This window comes from Bos indicus, chromosome 22 (assembly GCF_029378745.1).
Source record: "Bos indicus isolate NIAB-ARS_2022 breed Sahiwal x Tharparkar chromosome 22, NIAB-ARS_B.indTharparkar_mat_pri_1.0, whole genome shotgun sequence".
In the NCBI taxonomy this organism is placed as follows: Eukaryota; Metazoa; Chordata; class Mammalia; order Artiodactyla; family Bovidae; genus Bos; species Bos indicus.
Genome location: NC_091781.1, coordinates 60,540,949 through 60,547,017, shown reverse-complemented (window position 1 = coordinate 60,547,017; position 6,069 = coordinate 60,540,949). Strand labels below are relative to the sequence as shown.

General features: G+C 55.6%; 1 long non-coding RNA gene across 1 annotated transcript; it reads left to right on the top strand.

The window, feature by feature from the left end:
* Positions 1–3,512: 3,512 nt before the first annotated feature.
* Positions 3,513–5,613, top strand: LOC139178673 (uncharacterized). The gene is made up of 2 exons (XR_011563106.1): positions 3,513–4,073; positions 4,157–5,613. It is a non-coding gene; the product is annotated as an uncharacterized lncRNA (long non-coding RNA).
* The last annotated feature ends 456 nt before the right edge of the window (positions 5,614–6,069 follow it).

Below are 6,069 nucleotides of genomic sequence, written 5' to 3'. Positions count from 1 at the left end.
GGCAGGTGGCCGGCGACCTTTGGCCTTCCATGGCTGGAAGATGCAGCGCCCTGACCTTCCATCAGGCTGTGTGTACGCAAGCTGCTCCTCCGCGTGTCTGTCTCAGCATCCCATTTTCTTCTTTATAAGAACCCCAGGTGTGGGACTGGAGCCGGCCCTGTGACTTCACTTTAACTAGATTGCCCCTGTACAGAGCCCGTTTCCAAGCCAGGCCACGCCGTGCGGTGCTGAGGGTCACGCCCTCCGCGTGTGGGGCGACGCAGCCCAGGCACCGCACGCTGCAATGTTGGTGCTGGTTGTGAGTTTTTTCACCAGTGACTTCGTCCTCTTTTAAGATTTGTGGTACTTTTTAGCGTGAAAATTCACATTTTCTATAGTTAAATCTGTTTTTCCTTTCTGACTTCTGAGGCATGAAATGCTTTTCACTCTGTTTTTAGAACGATTACTGTACTTTCTGCTGTTGTTAAGTCATTAAGTCCTGCACAATTCTGGACTGCTGCTCACTAGGCTCCCCTGTCCTCCACTGTCTCCCGGAGTTTGTTCACACTCATGTCCATGGAATCAGTGATGCTGTCTATCCATCGCAACCTCTGCTGTCCTCTTGTCCTTCTGCCTTCAGTCTTTCCCAGCATCAGGGCATTTTCCAATAAGCTGGCTCTTCTCTTCAGGTGGCCCAAGTATTGCAACTTCAGCATCAGTGTTTCCAATGAGTACTCACGGTTGATTTCCTACAGGATTGATGACTGGTTTGATTACTGTGTATCTTATTGAAATTATGTCTTAGTTTGTTGTGTTTAAACATGCAATCCTTCTAGAAATGAATGTGTGCATGGTACAGAAGTAGCTCTTGGGTTAAGCATAGTCGCACACTTCATGACCAATGTCAGTTCTTGCCACCCTGAGGAAGGAAGCGGCTCCTAACTGCCTCTTAATTAGCAAGGAGACGGCCCCTCCAGGGACCCAGTAAATCTCACTATTATCTCGCCTGGTCTTTTCCTGCTTCCCTTTCAGGCTTCACAGCTGAGAAAGTGCCCACAGACCCCTTCGTCTGCAGGCGGCTCCCTTGGCAACGCAGGGGAAGCCTGAGAAATGAGCAGTCCAGAAAGCAGTGCATCGGTCAGCCAAGGGCCGCTACCGTCCTCGGCCTCCATCTGGGAGAGGAGGAAGGACGCTCCCATTCTCACAAGTGTTCACAGACACACACCCATGTGCACACACATGTTACAGTCATAGATGAAACACCAAATTTAAAAAGTGCAACTGAAATCCATCTGCACGCTCTTATTGCTTTGAAACGGACAATGGATAGAATGACACGTCCGTCTCCTTCCTGGCCCAAGGTTTTGCCTCTTTTCTTTGTCTCTTTGCGTTATCTGAAATTTTGTGGGCAATGTTGATTGACAGCACAGGTCTTCAATACTGTATCTGCCAAGAATCTTCAAGGCTTACATAGGTCTGTGGCACACTCTTGGGGAAGCAAACCCTGACCTGAGCTCATGTCAGCTGTTCACACGCTTCAGGCGCACACCTGGATGAGCACACCTGCCCGCTGAGGTTCCCATGTGCTTGATTTCGGGGTGTCCTGCCCCCCAGGGGTGCATCCCAACATGTGTGCACACAAGGTGGCCTTGAAGAACCAGGAGAGCTGCTCCCGAGGGTCTCGGCCGAGGGCCTCTGCACTCTCAGCTCATCACATGCCCAGGCTCTCTGGCTGGAGAGAGGAGCCTCAGCAGTCAGTGGCAAAAATTGGGTTGGGTTCTGGAATAAGGCTACTTGTCACTGAGCACTAACTCTGAAACTGAGCTTTCGTCTCTCTCCAGATAATCCCATCTCTAGAGCTGTGTCTTGCACAGGAACTATTTCTGGCAGCATCTTTAGCTTTTTATCGTCTTTACGTTCTGGCGAGCAGCATGCTTCCTCCTGCATGCCTCTATCACTATTTCACACTCCAAATCCACCTGGTTCACGCTACAAATCCACCTAAAACGTATGGGTTTTGCTTGCTTGCTGAATTCCAGAGTTGCTCATCTCCAGCTACCTCCTGATCCCTTCAACCTAGAAGGTCTGATGCTGGAGACAGATGCCCCCCCTCCCCCAGCAGTGCAGCTGGTGAGCTGGATCTGCCTTACCCCACAGGGATGCAAGTTCTGCAGCTGTGCCCCACACTCGCTTTTCCAGAAAATGAGGAGAAATAATCTACACCATTTGGAAACCTCAAGACCATTTTGGAGGTTTGGCGACACATCTTGAGGTCTTTCTAGAGCTTTAAAAAAAACGTACTACGCTTCAGACACATTACCTTACTTGATATTCCTTTTTAAAAATATTTTACTTCTTGGTTGTGCTGGGTCTTCACTGCTGTGCACAGGCTTGCTCTGGCTGTGGCGCGTGCAGGCTCCTCTTGCCGTGAAGCGCGGGCTCTAGAGGTGGGGAGCAGTGCTTCTGGCACACAGGCTCAGCTGCCCCACAGCACGTGGGATCTTCCCAGATATCAAACCAAGGTCCCTGCACTGGCAGGCAGATTCTTATCCACCGCACCAGCAGGGAAGTCCTTATTTGATACTCTTGATAGTCGTCTGACCATGCCCACGGCGCAGGTGAGGAAGCTGGAGCACCCGGAGGCAGAGTATTGGTGATGTCTCACTGCTGGCCAGCAGGGGGACTGGCCATTGCTTCTGTTCACGGGCCAGAGCTGGTCACCGGCTTCTGCTGAGGACAAGAGGGCAGGAGTGGCTGTGGTTGGCAGAATGCGCAAATCCCATGTGGCAGGGTGATGAAGTTTTACACATGCGTGGAGAGTTATGTGATGGACATTGGTGTGAGGGCACCCGGATCCAGACACACAACCCCCACCCAGGTGCCTGCACCAAGGGAACGGACCCAAACGTCCACTCCAGTCCACGCTGTGTAGATGAGTTCTGCTTGGCTTTGTATTTTATTTAATGGGCTCCACAGCTGTTCTCACGTAAGTGAGAATTCAAGACTATGCCTGTGTGTGAGTGCTCAGTCGTGTCCGACTCTTTGCGACCCCCTGGACTGTAGCCCAGGCTCCTCTGTCTGTGGGATTCTTCAGGCAAGAACACTGAAGTGGGTTGCCATTTCCTTCTCCAGGGGATCTTCTGGACCCAGGAATCAAACCAGCGTCTCTTGAGTCTCCTGCACTGGCAGGCGGGCTCTTTAGCACCACCAGAGGCTGACCACGCCTGTGAGGTCCACCCATGCAGAAAGGAGGAAGGGAGCGGCCTGGCCTGCAGAGCTCATCAGGGAAGGAGACGGCACCTCACAGGCCCAAGCGTCCCAGCCACTGAGGGCCCCGGGGATGGAATCTCTCCAGGACCCACAAAGGCCTTTCCCCTGTGGCTTAGACTCTGGAGCTCCCAGGCAGGAAGGCGCACGTCCTGGGAGACAGCCCTTTTGAAATTGGGGCAAAATGACTTTGGCTGTAGGCCCGGAAGCTCAGCCACATGGTGTGCAGGCAGACAGGATGGCGGGGAGCAGGGAGTCGGGGGCTGGGCAGGGGGAGGTGCGGGCTCCGATGTGTGTGAGGGGTCATCGCAGTGGCCGGAGAAGTGGGCAATCCTCAGTCCCAGAGCAGGCATGCCTTGGAGGAGCCCTGGTCTCCAGGGGGCAGACTGTGGCAGGTGGTTTTGGGGGGCCAGCTGGGCCCCTCCCCCAGCCGCCCCACGTTTCCGGCCCCATTGTTTTTGCAGCAGGACAAGCAGGCTGTCCTCGGCCCCTCTGGGAGGGCGGCCGCGGAGGACCGGCCAGGGCAGCAGGACTCTCCTGCATTCAGATGAGCACAGAGCAGCTCGGCCAAGTCCTGCGTGAGTCTCAGCCCCAAGTGTGACTCCAGGCTGGGTTTTCGGGGCTGGGGGAGGAGCGCCGGGGTGGGGTGGGTGGCGCACGGCAGAGCCCCGGTGCTCCGTGTGCCCTCTCCCCCTTTAATTAAGGTTTTGGAGGAGATTATAGGTTTACAAAGTTCAGAATCCAAAGGATAAGCGTGTGCACTTGCGAGGCCTGTTCCTCTGCGCCCCCTGCGGACCCGTGATCGGCTCTGCAGTTCGTCCTGACAGGTGCCTACTGTCCTCCTGGTTCCCTGGGCGTGGGGGTGGGGAGAAACACCTCCGGCCCTGAGTGTGTCCACTGTGTTTTGCAGAAACAAACGCTGCACCTCAGGGGCGTATCCTACCGCACAGGAGAGCTAGTGTCGGGGCGCTGCGCGCACACGTCCTGCTGGAAGGGGGAGGAGCGGGCAACGCTGAGGTCTACCCTGGACTCCGGGAAGAGGGACCAGTCCTGGGGACTCCTGTGGCTCAAGGTCTGGGATGGTTAGGGTCAGGGTCAAGGAGGGCCAGAGGCGCTGTGGTGGGGAGGAGTTTTAACTCTTCAGATTGTTTCGAGTTCGTGCTGAGCACGTATTACTTCCGTGGTGAACTTGTAGCCTTTGTGTGACTTCTGTACAGATCTTCTGCGCCCAGTGTGATGGGGCTTGACAACTGCACAAGCTGCCATTCCAGAGAACTCAGGATGTTTCTGTCATTCTAGAAAAGCCCCCCAGTGCCCTTCCTGCCAGTGCACCTCATCCCAGGCAGCCGCTGTCTGACTGACCAGCAGAGCCTACAGTCCATGGGGTCTCAGAATTGGACCCCACTGAGCGACTGAGCGCACGCACGTGTGGCTGACACCGACGTCGGGACAGGAGGAACCATGAGCACCGGCCCTGTCCTGGTCCACCTGGCCTGCGGGTGGTGTCTCCCTGTCTGCTGCCCTCCGGGGCCTCACCGTGTCCCGTCTGCACTCTCAGCCACCCTGGTGCCCTCGTACCTGTGGCTGCCCATTCGGCTTCCTCCACTGTGCCCACTGGGCTCTCTCCTGACTGGCCCGGACCTGCTCACCTGCTGGGCTCCCCACCCTCCTCCTTCCCTCGCTGCTCTGGAGTCAGACCCGGAAAGACTGCATCCAGCGGCCTCTTGGCCCTGACCTACGGTCACCCAACCCGCAGAGTGCTGGAGGGAGATGGAGCATGTGAGGAGAGTGGCTGGATTCTCCAGGCAAGGATACTGGAGTGGGCAGCCATTCCCTTCTCCAGGGGATCTTCCAGACCCAGGGGTGGAATCCGGGTCTCCTGCATTGCAGGCAGACTCTGTACTGTCTGAGCCACCAGGGAAGCCCTTAGAAAAGAATTAATCCTGGTCAAATAACCCACAATGTACCATCTTAACCACTTTTAAGCATCCAGATCAGCGGCATTAAGCGCGTTCACATTGTTGAGCGGTCACAAGCACCATCCAGCCCAATTAACGCTGCACTTTGTAAGACAGTCACTTTGTCCCCATTGAACCAGCTCCCGCTCGGCTCCCCCAGCCCTGGCCCCCGCCATGCAGCTTCCTGTCACTACGAATCTGCATGCTCCTGGGGCCTCGTGTAAGTGAGATCACGCCCTGCCTGTCCTTCCGTGACTGACTTATTGCACTACTGAGCATGGTGTCTTCAAGGTTCCTCCATGTCGTGGCATGTCGGGGCTTCCTTCCTTTTTAAACCTGAATAGTATTCTGGGAAATTGATTATTTTTCAGATGTTCTTACTTTGCAAAATAAAGAGTTAGCCACCCAATGTCAGTTGCCTAAATGCCACTGAAATGGTCCAGCCACCACTGGACCAAGGGGTAAACAGACTCCCCTTGTGTGTAGCTTCTAAGGGATCAGCCAGCCACCACAGGCGACTCACGCTTCCTCACGCTTCCTAGAGACCACCTCGCCTCTATGCCCCGCCCCACGCCCCGCCCACACGCCCCGCCCACCCCACGCCACGCCCACACACAGGCCTCGCCCCCACGCCCCCACATGTACCCATTTATCCCACACTCGAGCCCCGCCCACACCCCTCATCTGCGCTCTTACTTGTCTCTCCATCTGGAGCCTTGCTCTGCTTCTCTAACTGAACTCCCCCAAGTCCTGCCAGACCTTGTGCCCCCTGAAGACCCCAAGGGCCCCCGGCCCCTCTCCTGACCTTCTCCCCCCTCATCACAGCAACCCCCAGCTTTCGGTTTCTGCCCCCATCACTGGACTG